Below are 15,497 nucleotides of genomic sequence, written 5' to 3' on the forward strand. Positions count from 1 at the left end.
TGGATTTAATATAGAATAAATCACAGTGCCCTTAGAGTTGCTTTATGGATTTTAAATCACAAATGGTATTTTATCCATTTTGCCTACTATATTAATCTCAATTTCATTCAGACTCTTTCCATTAGATCCGTTGGGATTTATGGTTGATGCATAGTGACTTTCAACTTGCTATCCTGTGGGGTAAGATGCGTTTCTCTGTGTGTGTGTGTGTGTGTGTGTGTGTGGTGTTTGTGTGTGTGTGAAGAGAGACAGAGAGTGGGAGGGAGACTGATTTCATTTTGTTATTCTGTAGGTTTTTTTTGTTTTTAATAAACTGTACTTGGTAAAGAATATTTTAACCTTATTTTGTAAAGAGAGATTCATGTGCAACAGGAAGCTACAAATAATTAGTCAGTAGTTAGCAAAGTAATCCCAGAATTGATGTCTTTAAGCTGCAGTAGAAGAACATGGATATTATAGTTAGAAAGACCAGTGGTCAAATTTTGGCTCTATAGCTGGCCAATTATGTAACATTGTATAATTGTTTTAATTTTGCTCAGTCTCAGGTTTTGTACTAGTTAAGTGAAGAAGGCAGAAACCAACATTGTGGCTCTGGAGGGGACTATATGACATGATGCTTGTAATTCTTGAAACACAGTATGGCAGGTACTCAGTAACTGTAAATCACTGTTTTCATTATCTTCTCACCATCATCATGCTCATTCTTTAGTTGGCGTATTGAGTCAGCATTCATCTACTCTTTGCAAGGAGCTATAGTAAACACTAGTAACAGAAAGATAATGCAAAAGTGGAGAGGTAATGGAGTGATGGGAACAAGTACACGGACTTGGAAGCCAAACTGCCTGGGTGCACATCCCAGCATCACCACTTAGTCATTCTGTGCCCTTGAGGATGCCCTTGGCTTTAGCCCTTCCACACGAAGATGGAAGTCGTACCAGTACTTACCACATAGGGTCATTGCTTTAAGATGTTAACATATGACTCGAGTGTGAACCATTTGTGTAGTGCAGTGTGGATTACAGAAGTGTTGGGGAAACATTAGAGGTAATGAGGAAGGAGTTTCACCATCTTTAGAAAGTTATAAATATTTGTTTAATAAATGAAGAGTAAATTCATTTCCTTCAAGGAAAGCACAGTCTAGTAAAGAACTTTATCATCATACAGATCATAATCAAAGTCTCTTTCTTGTGTATGCTAAATAGGGTTAGGTTTATACACAGCCCCTGCCCCCTTAGAGGGATTTGTGAGAAGCAAGCAAACATTAATGAAATATGTGTGGTGACTTCATAATTAATGACTGTGCTGGAGACATAGACTTTTGTCTTTGGATAACTCAGTGAGAAAAGAGGTCTGCCTTACAGACTCTAAGGAAACCTAACTGACGCCATGATCCTTCCTGGCCACCTGGCCATAGGTGATGGTGTTTTGCACTCGTGGTCTAAATGAGTACAGATGAGTTAGAAAGCCCCCTCCCTCTGCGTTGCACAGTCCCTTCCAGTTCAGCAACTCTTCTCCCATCACTGATATCTCACATCAAAATAAGCGAGAGGACGTATTATAAGGAAATACAGGAGCGGGCCTGCGAATATGGCCTGAATTCTCAATTCACAGGTGACTTTATTACTTTCTTATAGGACCTCGACATCGTGTAATGTGCAGTACTCAAATTCTAGCGTTAGAGATTTTCCAAGATGAGGAGCTGTTATCCCTTAAACTACTCTTGGTATTACTTTGACCATGTGTACACACACGCGCGCGTGCGCGCGCGTGCACACAAGGATCATCTAAGTATGCACCAAACATAGGAAAAGATAGTCACAATAGAAACAGAACTTGCCTGTCCTATACGGCCCCCTAGCACGGAAGTGACGAGAAAGACCACTTTCCACTTTTCACACAGGTGTACCAGGTCAGTAGCTCTACTTTCAAATGGCAGACCTTGTACTTTGTTTTCCTTGTGTCTCTATTGGACTCTCCCAGGAAACACAGGAAATGTTGTCTCTTCTCTTATTCCCAGCTGTGGTCCGTGCTTTGGCAGTCTCTTCCTGCTGTGTTCTGCCACCTGTAATTGCCCCTCGTGTAGGTATCTGTCTGCAGAGGTCCGCTGTACCCCCAGTTCCTTCAAGTCACCCATGTGGTTGTCCCACTTCTAATTTCAAAGGTCCTTTGACTTATCTGCTTTATTTACCCCCTTTCTGTCCAACGGGGGAAATGCTCTTTTTGAATTCAGATCTCAAGCAGAGTGTGTTCAGTTTCCAGATGATACGGTATTTTGTTCTTTGTCATCCCAGCCCCTTTCCCACATGTTAGTGTGCGTTCTCTTAGACTTTTGTTGCCATGTTTAAATTTCTGCTCTGCCGTGGCTTTATTGTCTTTATCTTTTCAAACTCCAGTTGAAAACAAGTTTCACATTTTTCTTTCCTCCACAGAAACTCCAGGACCATGAAAATCAGAGAATGTGACAGGACATCTGTGTAAATGTCACAGGCTATTTTACCATGGTTATTGACTGGGAGACATAAATCATTCCAAGGGGCCACCTGCTAGCTAACTCCATGGGGCAGCCTACAGAGATATGTTGCTGCAAACACAAATGCAAGATAACGCAGCACATCCTTGCATGCTAAATGGACCAATAGAAAAATGCAGTTAAAAAAAAAATTGGGAAGAAGAATGCAAGGCAAGGAGTTTCAACCCTTCACATCAGGAACTTGCTTTGAAGTTGAATGTCCAAAATAGCTCATCCCAAAGCCATTTGAGCTCTTCCTTTTGTAAGCATCCCTAATGTAAAAGAAGTATTAATGAGCAAGGAAACAGTGTGAGAAAGCAACATGGTGGGTGAATTATGGGGCCAAATCTGTGGTTTTAGATCCTATTTAAATCAAGTCAACAACTACAATTGCTTGTAGTTAAACAAGTCCTAAAGCCTCTGCATTCCGTGGTCCCTCCTTACTCTTCCAAACCAATCTTCCACAGCACTTACTCACCCTTCTCGGGTTCAAACATACTGGCCATCATTATGTTTCTCAAACATGGTATTTCTTTCATCCCCGACAGCTGTAATACATGCCCTTAGCTCACTCATTGTTTTCTTGGGGAAATGTTCCAAGACCCTCTGGCTACACCACATCCCCCAATCAAATGCTTTCATAGTGTGACACATCTCAGCTGTTATATTTAGTATTTCTGCCATTTTTTTATTTATCTTAGGGTACCTTGATTAGTATCTCTGTGCACCTGTAGATGGTAAGATTCATCAGAGCAAGGATTCCATCTTTTTCTTACTGTTTGTGCTTCAACCCTGACCCAAGTGTCTGGCACACAGTAGGCATTAAATGAATATTTGTTAGATGAATTCCTGGCAGATTTTTTTCTCACAGTTTCTTTCTTTCTTTCTTTCTTTCTTTCTTTCTTTCTTTCTTTCTTTCTTTCTTTCTTTCTTTCTTTCTTTCTTTCTTTCTTTCTTTCTTTCTTTCTTTCTTTCTTTCTTTCTTTCTTTCCTTCCTTCCTTCCTTCCTTCTTTCTTTTCTTTTCTTTCTTTCTCTTTCTTTCTTTCTTTCTTTCTTTCTTTCTTTCTTTCTTTCTTTCTTTCTTTCTTTCTTTCTTTCTTTCTTTCTTTCTTTCTTTCTTTCTTTCTTATGTTTTTGAGCTTTGGCTCTGTGGCTGAGGACGTTCATGTCCTGGTACGCATCTTTTTTCATGTAATTCCTGTGTTACTTTGAGACTTATTTTTTGGTCAGAGCACTGGTAGTCTGAGAAGCTATAATTTTGGAAATTCCTTCATTGGAAAATGGAGGGGATTCTGATTAGCAAAGAAAAGGAACACGGATTCTAGAAGAAAGTTTAGAATAGATCTGTGATAACCAGGAACAAGAAACGGCCATATGGCGAGCAGAGAGGTCAGAGCAAGGCAAGGAATCTATACAACCCCAGGGCTGTGGCCACTGCTGCAGGTCCAAGGAGGAGTGGATATGAATACTTGGAACTGGATAAGCTTGTTCTTGGCCCAGAGCTTAAAGTACCTGTCACTGCAGCTGGCCGTGATGAATTAAGTGGAACCTGTTCTAAACAGGCCACCTGCATATTAAACTTCTCAAATGCACCAACAAAGCACTTTTGGAAGAATTCTAACTAGGTCAGCAATACATTTGCCATATATCACACGAATAATCCTAATGTAATTCATAAGTATCTCAGCTTATGGAAATTGATGTTTTCTGTAAATATTGGAGTGTGGACAACTCTCACTGCCAGTCAAAACAGAATTAAATCTGAGTCCGGGACATAGCAAGGGAAATAATAGAGATTCTTAGATTAGAGGGTGAGAGGGGTCAAGTGCTCCGTATTATCTGGCATAAACAGAAACTTCCGGAGCTATAGCTTTTTTCTCATGGAGTTATAGACAATCTGCTCTTCCTTTGAACTTTGCTCCTGAAGGCACCTCAGTGAGATGTTCTGGAGTGAATGATTCCATTGCCTGCTTGAGCTTATTTGAAAAGTTTCATCCCTGGTGTATCATCTTAGCTTCTCTTTCAAATCACAGTTCATTGCCTTTCCCTGGCCTTCTGGACTGCCTTGATGAACTTTTCCCGGATTTTATCATTCTCTCTCTTCGGGGGCTTCAAAAGTTTCATAGGGAATCATCCAAACATGCTCCCTGAAATGTTAACAGTGGTTAACTCAGGGCAGTAACATTACACACACATGTACAGACACACATTTCCCCAAATGTCTGCAATTAGTATGTATTGATGTTATAATGTGCTGCTCAATTATTTATTCAGCGAATATTGAGTGAGTGCCTACTGTGTACCCATTCAGTCTCCTGGTGGATAGAGATAGAGAGGAAATAATGATTGACATAAATCACCAGGGCGTCGTGTGGGAAGATGTCAGTAAGAGCCATGCTGACTCCTGCCGTTTTCCATGCAGTATCTTCCAGAACTAAAGGAGCAGAGTCAGTGGCAGGAGACTCGCCTGAAACTTGGGAAGGGAAAGATAAAATTGAAAGGAGAGGAAACTCTCCCTTTTTTTTTTTTGTCACTATAAAGTCCTGAGTTTTTTATTTCAGAGTCAAGTTAAAATTACTTCCTGAAGGTGAACTAATTTTCTCGTCGACATTTTTGGAGTTTCCCGTTGGGTGAAGCATATAGTGACCTAATTCTCGGTAAGATTTTGTAATCTGTAGGGATGGAAATTAAAAAAGGTGTGTGCTCAAGAAAAAAGGAAAAGAAGGGGGAAAGAAGGACCTTGAATCACCACAGACTCCTGCTTAAGAGAAACAGAAAAAAACACCTCTGTACGCTTCCCTATGTTGATTTTGTGTCCAAGCGTTTGTTGGGGGAGTGACTAATGTAGAAGTGCTTTGTTTAAAATATTTGAATTTACTACCCACGATTTCCAAAATATATAATAGGGCCAAAACGATGACTTCGAAGTATTTGATTCAATTAAATAATTGTTCGGTGTCAACTGTGTGCTCCTCAGTAGACAAAATGTTGACCCATAGAAACTATTCGGTGGTTTTTTTAAAACTATTTCTATGTGACAGGCAGCCAAGGCGTGACATACAGATGTCAGCTGCCACTTCCATGGCTCGCCCTGGGCACCTGCCACTTCAAGAAGCACTGAGGAGAGACTTGGATTCTCAGCCCAGGGTTTCAGAAGGAACATATGGCCCCAGGAAGGCTGTCAGAGATGATTCTCTTGCTGACCCCAGCCTTGATGGAGAGCTCTGCACTCTGAGCTGCCTGGATCAAAAGGAGTTTAGCTGTAGGACCCTTCCTCTGACTTAACCTGGGTTATCCTAGTCCCTGGGAGGACCACACACACACACACACACACATTTAGTTCTGGGACTCCCTAGAAATGTTCTGTTGGCGCTGGCAGGAAGTGGGGCATATCTGGGGATCCCTGTGTTTGCTTTATGTCAACCATCGTCCATCGCTGTGGCTCATATTCAGGCCCTGATCCACCATGGATGGAGAACGAAGGGAAAATGGGGAACAGTGGGTGGTTCTTACTAGACGTGCCTCTCTTCTTGCTACCAATCTCACATTTTCCTTGACGTGCCCGGTGTGTTGGAAGTCAGGTGAGCATGCAGGTAGGGGCTCTCCCTCGAGCTCTTTTCTTCCCTTGAGGTCTTGTTTCCAGGAGGGCAGCTTGCCCGGCTGTGGTCCGAAGCTGTTTTAAACACATTCCACTCACTGTGCTAAGAAAGTGATGAGGCGAGCCACCTGCTAAGGTGTCCTCGTCTGACCCTTCTAGTCTATTCCCCATTCTCAGGGAGCAGAATCTTTTTAAAATCCAATGAAATCATAACTTTCACCATTTAATTTACTTACATTTTTCATTTTTAAGATTTTTAAGTGATTTCCCAGAGCCCCTGGGGTTAAATCTTCCCTCAGGCCTGGGCAGCCTCCAACTTCCCAACTGCTCTCTGCCTCTTGCATTCTTGGCTTCTGTCTGTATGCGTTTTCTCTGAGTCTCTGAAACTGCCATTTCATTTATGGTTTCCCACGTGCTCTTCAGTCTGCCTGGAGAGACCTCTGTCCCCACAACCCACCAAATCCACCCTCTGACTCATGTTCATGCCTCAGCTTATGCACCATTTCTGGTAAGAAATATTTCCTGTCTCCAAGGCTGTGCTGTGTTCCTGGTCTACAGGCCCATAGATCCTGGCACTTCATCTGCAAAGCACCAATTAGACCAGCCAACCTTGCCCAACATTGATCTTCCCTGCTGGCTTATAAACTCAGTGAAGAACTCTTTCCTTATACCTACATGTTTGGCAGCAAACAATGATGGATTGAATGACTCGAAGGCCTAGATTTTTTTCTTGCCCTTGAGTCTCTATCTTTCTGGGAAAGGAAGCAAACACAAATATCTTTAGTGTATGTTCTTCCTGGCAGGAAGAAATTCTGATTGTGGACCTAAATCTTATATTCATCTCACAGACTGAGCTATGTGACTTTTGATGGCATCATTGTGATTTTTTTCCCTAAGTGGCTTCTTCTGATCATGGAAGTCAGAAGGGGTGTGTATGTATGTTTCTCCAGAAAACCACTGCTCTCTGAAGAACATGGAACCTTTTCTCTTTAGTTACAAAAATTTTTACTGAAGCATAGTTGATTTACAATGTTGTGTTAGTTTCTGACATACAGCAAAGAGATTCAGTTATATGCAGGGAGGGACATATTCTTTTTCATTATGATTTATTACAGGACATTGAATATAGTTCCCTCTGCTATACAGTGGGACCTTATCTTTTATCTATTTTATATATGGTAGTTTTTATTTACTAATTTCAAACTTCTAATTTATCCCTCCCCCATACCCTTTCCTCTTTGGTAACCATTGGCTTGTTTTCTATGTCTGTGAGTCTCTTTCTGTTTTATAAGTAAGTTTATTTGTATCATATTTTAGATTCCACATATAAGTGATATCATATGATATTTGTCTTCCTCTTTCTGACTTACTTCTCTTGTTATGACAATCTCTAGGTCCATCAACATGTTGCTGCAAATGGTGTTGTTTCATTCTTTTTTATGGCTGACTAATATTCAACAGTATATATGTACCACATCTACTTTATCTATTCACCTGTTGATGGACATTTAGTTTCCTTCATGTCTTAGCTATTGTACATAGTGCTGCTATGAACTTTGGAGTGAACTTTTAAATTATAATTTTCTCCAGATACATGCCCAGAAGTAGGTTTTCTGGATCATATGGGAACCCTATTTTTTTAGTTTTTTGAAGGTAACTTCATAGCATCCTCCATAGTGGCTGCACCAATTTATACTCCCACCAACAGTATAGGAGGATTCCTTTTTCTCCACACCTTCTCCAGCATTTATTATTTGTAGACTTTTTGATAATGGCCATTCTGACCAGTGTGAGGTGATACCTCACTGTAGTTTTGATTTGCATTTCTCTAATAATTAGTGATGTTGAGCATCTTTTCATGTGCCTATTGGGCATCTGTAAGGAACTTGGAATCTTGGCTTTCTAGGGTACAGTTTTTGAGGGGAAGAACAAAACAAAAATGAGCTTAGAGACAATCAATTCATGGACTAAGGCGCCCACCAGCCTGAGGGAGCCTAGCATTGCCCCTGCTAATTTAAGTAATACCCGGAGTGAAGGGAGGGTCTTTGCAGCTCAGAAACTCTCTTCCTTAATTCATATAGGCCCTTGAAATTCTGACAGAGGCCACTAGCCATTCATACTGGAGACTAAAATAATAATTAAATTTCACAGATGCCTACAAGGGATCCAAGAGCCTGCCCTTTTAGAACACAAGGGTAACGAGAGGGCAATTTATAGTTACGTGTCTTGCAACTTTCCTAAATTTTCTCCATCTGATCAGTCAGGAGTATAATTGAACACAATGAGGTGTTGCAGGCTTTTCCAAAGTAATACGGAGCAAGATGAACTGTTAAATTATCCCTTACAAACTAGAATATCACTTCTATGCTTCCTAATACTCAAAACCTTCCCCTGTAGGAGATTCTTTGGGCACTTTTTTGAGCTCTTTATTAGGTTACCACCCCAGCGTTATTGTTCATTTCTACCCCTTTTCAAATCGGAGGACTAAAAGTAAATAATTTATCCTTCGCCTGGGAGCTCCGATATAATTTATCATGATGTGAAAGATAACAGTCCGATGATCACATATTTACATCATTTTTATACTAAACACAGAATAACTATGACAAATACTTTCACTGAACTTATCAAAGTGACATCAGATAGTGCTGCAGGAGACATAAAATCATATAAAGCAGATACAGTGATTTAAAACCATAGCAGGCTGGGTTTATTTATTATAGGAAGAAATGTGTCCTTTATGACTCACTAGTTTCTGGGTCATTAGTGAGTGACAGTCCAGGATGGTATTGTGCATTTAGCATAATGACCCAGAGTCATCTAATCAGATTAAGTTATTTTTATCTCCTCAGGTTCAGGAGTCAGAGAATTGTGTCATGCATTTTTAAGAGATTTCAAGCTTAGAAATGAGGTGTAAAAGTTTATTATGGATACTTTGTGCAGTCAATAAACAATGCGATTTCCGTGGTAAAATTCAGTCTGGTTTGACTTAGAAGCCCTGACGTGAGGAACTGCTCCCCTGGGGGCCCACGACATCCTGCAAAGACTTGTCAGGGTCTAGTGTAATTGGGTGTACGTCTGTCTGCTCAACTAGGATCTCAGCGCCAAAGAGGAAGAATTTTATTTTCTTCTGTGTAACACACAGCACCCGGCGTGTAGTAGGCAATCCGCTAGGTGTTTCCTGGAGGAAGGATACCCACTTGGAATAGTCTGTGTCAGTCTGCATTGGCTGAAATAGAGACGAAGAACCCCTGAATGTCCAGATCCTTCCCATCTAGGCAGGGATAAAGACTCCGCTCTTTTTGTACCAAGTGCAGCCGTGTTTACAATTATGTCATTTTATAGGTAAGGAATTGATAAAGATGATTTCAGACACTCAGGTTGTTAAGAAAAATTCACCAAAACATGGAAAGGATGACTGAAAGTCTTTAACATGTCCTGCTGGGGACAAGGGGTTACCCAGCTCTCTTGGGTATATTCCCTGTGTGACTTGCTCTTTATTATTTTTTTGGACAGTTTGCAACTTTGCAAGGATACATGTTACCCTGCAGAAAATTGATAGCAATGTAAATAATTCCAGTTCCGTTGCAGTGGCAATGAATTTTGTGTGCTAATTGCAAACGGTTTTTGACAAAGGTTACAGTTTTAATTGTCCTTTATGGACATTAGTTTTGCACCTGAACTGCTTTTCCCTTTAAGCCTCTATAAATATCTCCCTATCTCCAATAATTTTTGAAAGAGCTTAAGCATCCTGATGGTGTCATCTTTAATAAGCTAAACAATCTTATACTCAATTTATGTTTGCATACTGTTTATAGTTTTAGCTTTTTGAAAATTACACCTAGACAAAGTAAAAACTCATATGTTTAAGTGTACATAATCACATTTAAAAAGTAGCAAAAAACCACAGAAATAACAATCCTGTTCTCCCCCAAATAGATTTTTTTGTATTATGCTTGGTTTTTTAACAAATTAATGTGAGAAATCAAATGTGTGTGGGGTGAGATTAATCTGAAGAGTACAGGCTAGATTTTACATGCCATTAATTTTTTAGGGAAAATAAGATGGGGGACGTGAAGGAAATAGATTTTGACAATGAGGATGCCAGTGGGAGAGTGATGTATTCTTCAACAAGGAGAATGTAAAACAAAACTACCAGCAGGCCAGGAAATATGCCAGGAAGGGAAGAGTGGGCACACCGGGGTACTGGGTGAGAAGCAGGCATTGTCGAGGCATTCTGCTCCCAGTATCACTGGAGAATTAAAAAAAAAAAAAAGATGATAATAGTACCAGCAGAAGTTCTATAGATAATTTTCCATGAAATACTTGGCTCAAACTCCACCTTCAAATATGTTATTTGGGGAGAAAATCAGAGACTGCTTCAAAAATAACAATGCCAGTTAAAAGATGGCCACATTTTGATTCAATGCAGGAAAGAAATTGGGGTTTCTACTTTATACCAGACTTTCACAAAGCATGTAGCGGATATAAGAAAGTGAGTGAGACAGGGGTCTTTTCCTCAACAATGTGAAATGTATTGGGAATGCAAATCAGAGCAATATAAAGCCAAGAAAGAAAGGGAGAGGAGAAACGAGGTAGTGATGTCCCTAGTTTGGGGGAAAGCTGAGTGTGGGAAATAGTTGTTTCCTGAGTAAGATAATTATGGCAGTTCTTAAGAACTTCTTGACATTTGTCTTCAGTCTTCGGCTTAGGGAAATTTTTATAAATGGAAATGATAACTGAATGAGTAGACTGATGTTATTTTATTAGCAAATGGGACCCTTTCAAGTGAATAGTTTTGATCTGACTCCAGTAGTCTTTGCTTATCTGGGGTTTCCCTGTTCACATTTTCAGTTACACACAAAGCCAACTGTGGTCTGAAAATATTAAATGGAAAATTCTAGAAATAAACAATTTGTAAATTTTAAATTGTGCGCTGTACTGAGTAGCGTGATGAAATCTTCACCTTCCTGGCCAGGGTGTGACTCATCCTTTTTTTTTTTTTTTTTTTTGTCCGGAGTAGCCATGCTCTCTATGCCACCTGCCCGGTGGCACAGGAAAAACCATAGCAGATACAGGGTCTGGTCCTCTCCAGGGCTGCTGGCATCCAGTGGGGGCCTTGGAACGCATCCACCATGAGTAAGAGGGGGATGCGTGGTTGAATCACGCTCTCAGTCACATGCACACACCGCCCAGCTCAGATCTACCTGGGGCAGCTCTTGAGTCTGGACGTCCCAAGTAGGAAGATGAGAAAAACTCATGTGCACCAAGTCTTTTCTTTCCTCCTCTCAGCCTTCTGGGGAATAAGGAGGGAGATCAGGCAAGGCTGGCCTCCTTTGCTTTCTTTACATCTCTGAATTTGCTACCTTTGCTTCTGTTTTCATTTATTGCATAAATACTCTTAGAACAAAATTTGGTTGGGGGATTATGGGAAAAAACGTAGAATATCCTCTAAGCTCATTACTGGGAACATTTAAACTGTTCTTTAATTTTTTTTTCCCTGTATAACCTCCCAGTGTTTATCCATATGCAAGCAAGCTTTTGGAGACTTTTATCTGTAGTATAGGTATAATTTTTTTATTCTTCTTGTTCATTTAATGTTACTTCATATTCTCCTTGTAATTATATGTTCATAATTATTTTATACTGCTGGATAAGATTTAGACTCGGTATACCTCACTTAGTTGTTTATCTAGTTTTAAGCATTTATTTAAATATCACTTTACTACTTTAAATAATTCTGCCTTAAATATATTTTTGAATGTCTCTGCGTCTTCACCATATGACTAAACCCTAAATCCTAAAATAAATATTTTTAGTACCTTAACTACTCTAAAATCAGGGTATGTTTTAAAGTCTATGGGCATATTTAATATGGTTGTTAAACTTTATTAATGAACTGTATTAATTTGATGGCATGTCCTATAATTATTATTAGTTTGGAATCAAGAAAATTAAGTATTTCCTTAGTGTAAATTCCTAAAATTCTTGATAATAATCATATAGGAAGATATAAATATAATAAAAAATAAACTTGCCATTTCAACCTCTAAACAACTGGGCACAAAAGAAAACAAAAATGAAAAAACTTTTTAAATGCTTGGTAGTGTATATTTAGCAAAAACTAAAATATCAATGAGTTAAAAAATGTATAAGTGTAGTTTTGTATAAGTTGTTAAGTGCTAGCCACTTAGGAAGGCAAAAATAGATATTAACAATCAAAATAGAAACAAACAAAAGTAGGAGAAAACCATCACAAGTAAATTTTTAAAATATATTTTAAGACATTTTACGTTTAGCTAGACAAATACAGAACAAAAATCAGGAAATTACAAATAATATTCAGAAATACTTAGAAAAGACAAACAGTAATAGATATAGTAAATTATATACATTTACACAATCTTACACAAATCATTTTGAAAAATTTAGATCAAATATGAATTTCTAGAAAAAACACATGTTAATAAAGAATGCATAGGAAATAAGGAACACATAGAAAACCTAAACAGTCTGATAACCATACGACATTTTTATAAGGTTGTCAAAGAGCCATTTCTGCTCAAAATTGAAGGGCACAGACATTTTTCCAGGTAAATTAAATTAAATATTTAAATGATATATAATTTTTATACTTTACAAACAATTCATAACATTGACAATATATAGATGTATGTATGTGTATATATACATATATATAATGTCATTTTTAAAGTTCCTTTTCTTTTTTCAACCATGAGAATGTTTAATGGTACATACATGTTGGAAAAAATCACTTAACCCTACAAATTCTACATCAACAAGATAATCTATGCCCAGGATTTTACTTAAGGGAAAAGAAGGTCCACAAAATAAAGTTTTAAAAAAAAAATGAAACCAGAATAACTCTGAAAGCAGGTAAGCATGTACTAAAGAACTATAGGGCAATTCATTTATAAACATCAATTCAAATTCCAAATAAATACTAGTAATTAAACCTTTGAGTGAATTTTAAATATATGGCTTCTTCATTCAGTAAATATCATTTGAGCATCTACTTTGTGTGAATTACTGTTCTAATTCCTAAAAACTATAGATATGAACTAGATAATACAAGAGGTCTTTGGAAAGCTAACACTCACTAGAGAGAAACAGACAGCAGCCAAATAAATAAATTTAACAATCATTTAGAAATTTTTAACATTTGCTCTGGAGTAACTGTAGAGAAAGATGTAATAAGTATTTGGTGGTGTCACTTCAGATGAGGTGGTGATGGATGCCTCTGTAAGTGATGACATTTGTCCTCAAGAAAGTTTCATTTTAGAATAAAATGCTTTGTAAAAATTCAACATTCATTCCTTATGAAAATTATTAGCAAAACACAAATCAATGTATATACTTCCTCAACTCCCTGAATCCCCTCTTCTGGCCCCCTTCTCTACCTTTTATCGCCCCATAAAAACACCTCTTTCACCCCATTTCATGAAAAACCAATGTAAGCAATCCCACTGAGCCAAGAAGAAGACAAAAGACTCATTACTACCAGTATTATTAAAATTTGTTCTGGTAATACAAAAAAATGTAATTAGAAATAAACAATGTATGATATATAAATGCTGCTAAAGAGACAAAATTGTCATGTTTGTATATTGCATTTTGTATGGTTATTTACAAGGAAACCCCAAGAAAATTAGCTAGAAAGTTTAGAAACAATAAGATAATACGGCAAAACAAATGAAAACAAAAATTCAATCTAAAAGAATCAATAACTTACCAATGTACACTGTATGATAAAATCTAATTACACAGTATAACAAAGGGAAAAAAAATCCCCCCTCTGCAGTAAAAATAAAAAGAAGTAAACCTTCTAGGGATAAATTTATCAAAAGTAAATATGTTCTTATAGAAAACAAAATTTAAAAATTCTTCTGAGAGTATAAAAGAATTAAAATAGCCAGAAATAGTGGAGATCAAGAAAGTTAAAATATTTATTAAAATATATTAATAAGCTAAGTGTGATCCATTCAAAGTACCAGCAGTTTATTTCTAATATAATGACATGATATCAAAAGTTCATCTGGAAAAATAAATGTGTATAACAAAAGTTTTAAATGTATTGTAAAAATGGATTGAAGACCTACATGTAGGACTGGATACTCTAAAACTCCTAGAGGAAGACACAGGCAGAACACTCTTTGATGTAAATTGTAGTAATGTATTTTTTTGGATCCATCTCCTAGAGTAATAGAAATAAAAGCCAAATTAAACAAACAGGACCTCATTAAACTTAAAAGCTTTTGCACAGCAAAGGAAACCATAAACAAGATGAAAGGACAAACTACAGAATGGGAGAAAACATTTGCAAATGATGTGACTGACAAGGGATTAGTTTCCAAAATACACAAACAGGTCACACAGCTTTATATGCCACCCCCCAAAAAAATCAGAAAATGGGCAGGAGACCAAAATAAACATTTCTCCAAAGAAGACATACAGATGCCCAAAAAGCACATGAAAAGATGCTCGATATCACTAATTATCAGAGAAATGCAAATCAAAACTACAATGTGGTATCACCTCACACTGGTCAGAATGGCCATCATTAAAAAGTCTACAAATAATAAATGCTGGAGAGGGTGTGAAGAAAAGGGAACTTTCCTACACTGCTGGTGGGAATATAAGTCAATGCAATCACTATGGAGAACAGTCTGGAGGTTCTTTAAAAAACTAAAAATAGACTTATATGTGATCCAACAATCCCACTCCTGGGCATATATCTGGAGAAAACTCTAATTTGAAAAGATACATGCACCCCAATGTTCATAGCAGTACTATTTACAGTAGCCAAGACATGGAAGCAACCTAAATGTCCATCAACAGATGAATGGATAAAGAAGATGTAGTATATATTTACAATAGAATACTACTCAGCCATAAAAAAGAATGAAATAATGCCATTTGCAACACATGGATTCACTTAGAGATTATCATACTAAGTGAAGTAAGTCAGAAAGAGAAGACACATGCCATATGATATCACTTATATGTGGAATCTAAAATATGATACAAATGAACTTATTTACAAACCAGAAATAGACTCTCAGACATAGAAGAGAAACCATGTTTTGGCATAGTTTGGTAACATTAGTCTCCCCACTCCTCCCTTCCCATTTCACATCTTTTCCAGGCTTGTCTTGCCTAGCCTCACATACTACTTCTAGATGAACTTCAGTATCGTGTTGTTGGTGCTAGACCAGGAACACTCAAATCATGGGGACAGAAATGAGGGCCCCTGTACAGTCCAGAGTAATTTAATATATGTTAAAGTTTCTATTTCAGGTATGTGAATAACAGTTTTAATTGAATTCATCCTATAGTGATACCTGGATTAACATTTTAAAAACCTAAAA

This window comes from Vicugna pacos, chromosome 15, assembly GCF_048564905.1.
Source record: "Vicugna pacos chromosome 15, VicPac4, whole genome shotgun sequence".
Lineage (NCBI taxonomy): Eukaryota > Metazoa > Chordata > Mammalia > Artiodactyla > Camelidae > Vicugna > Vicugna pacos.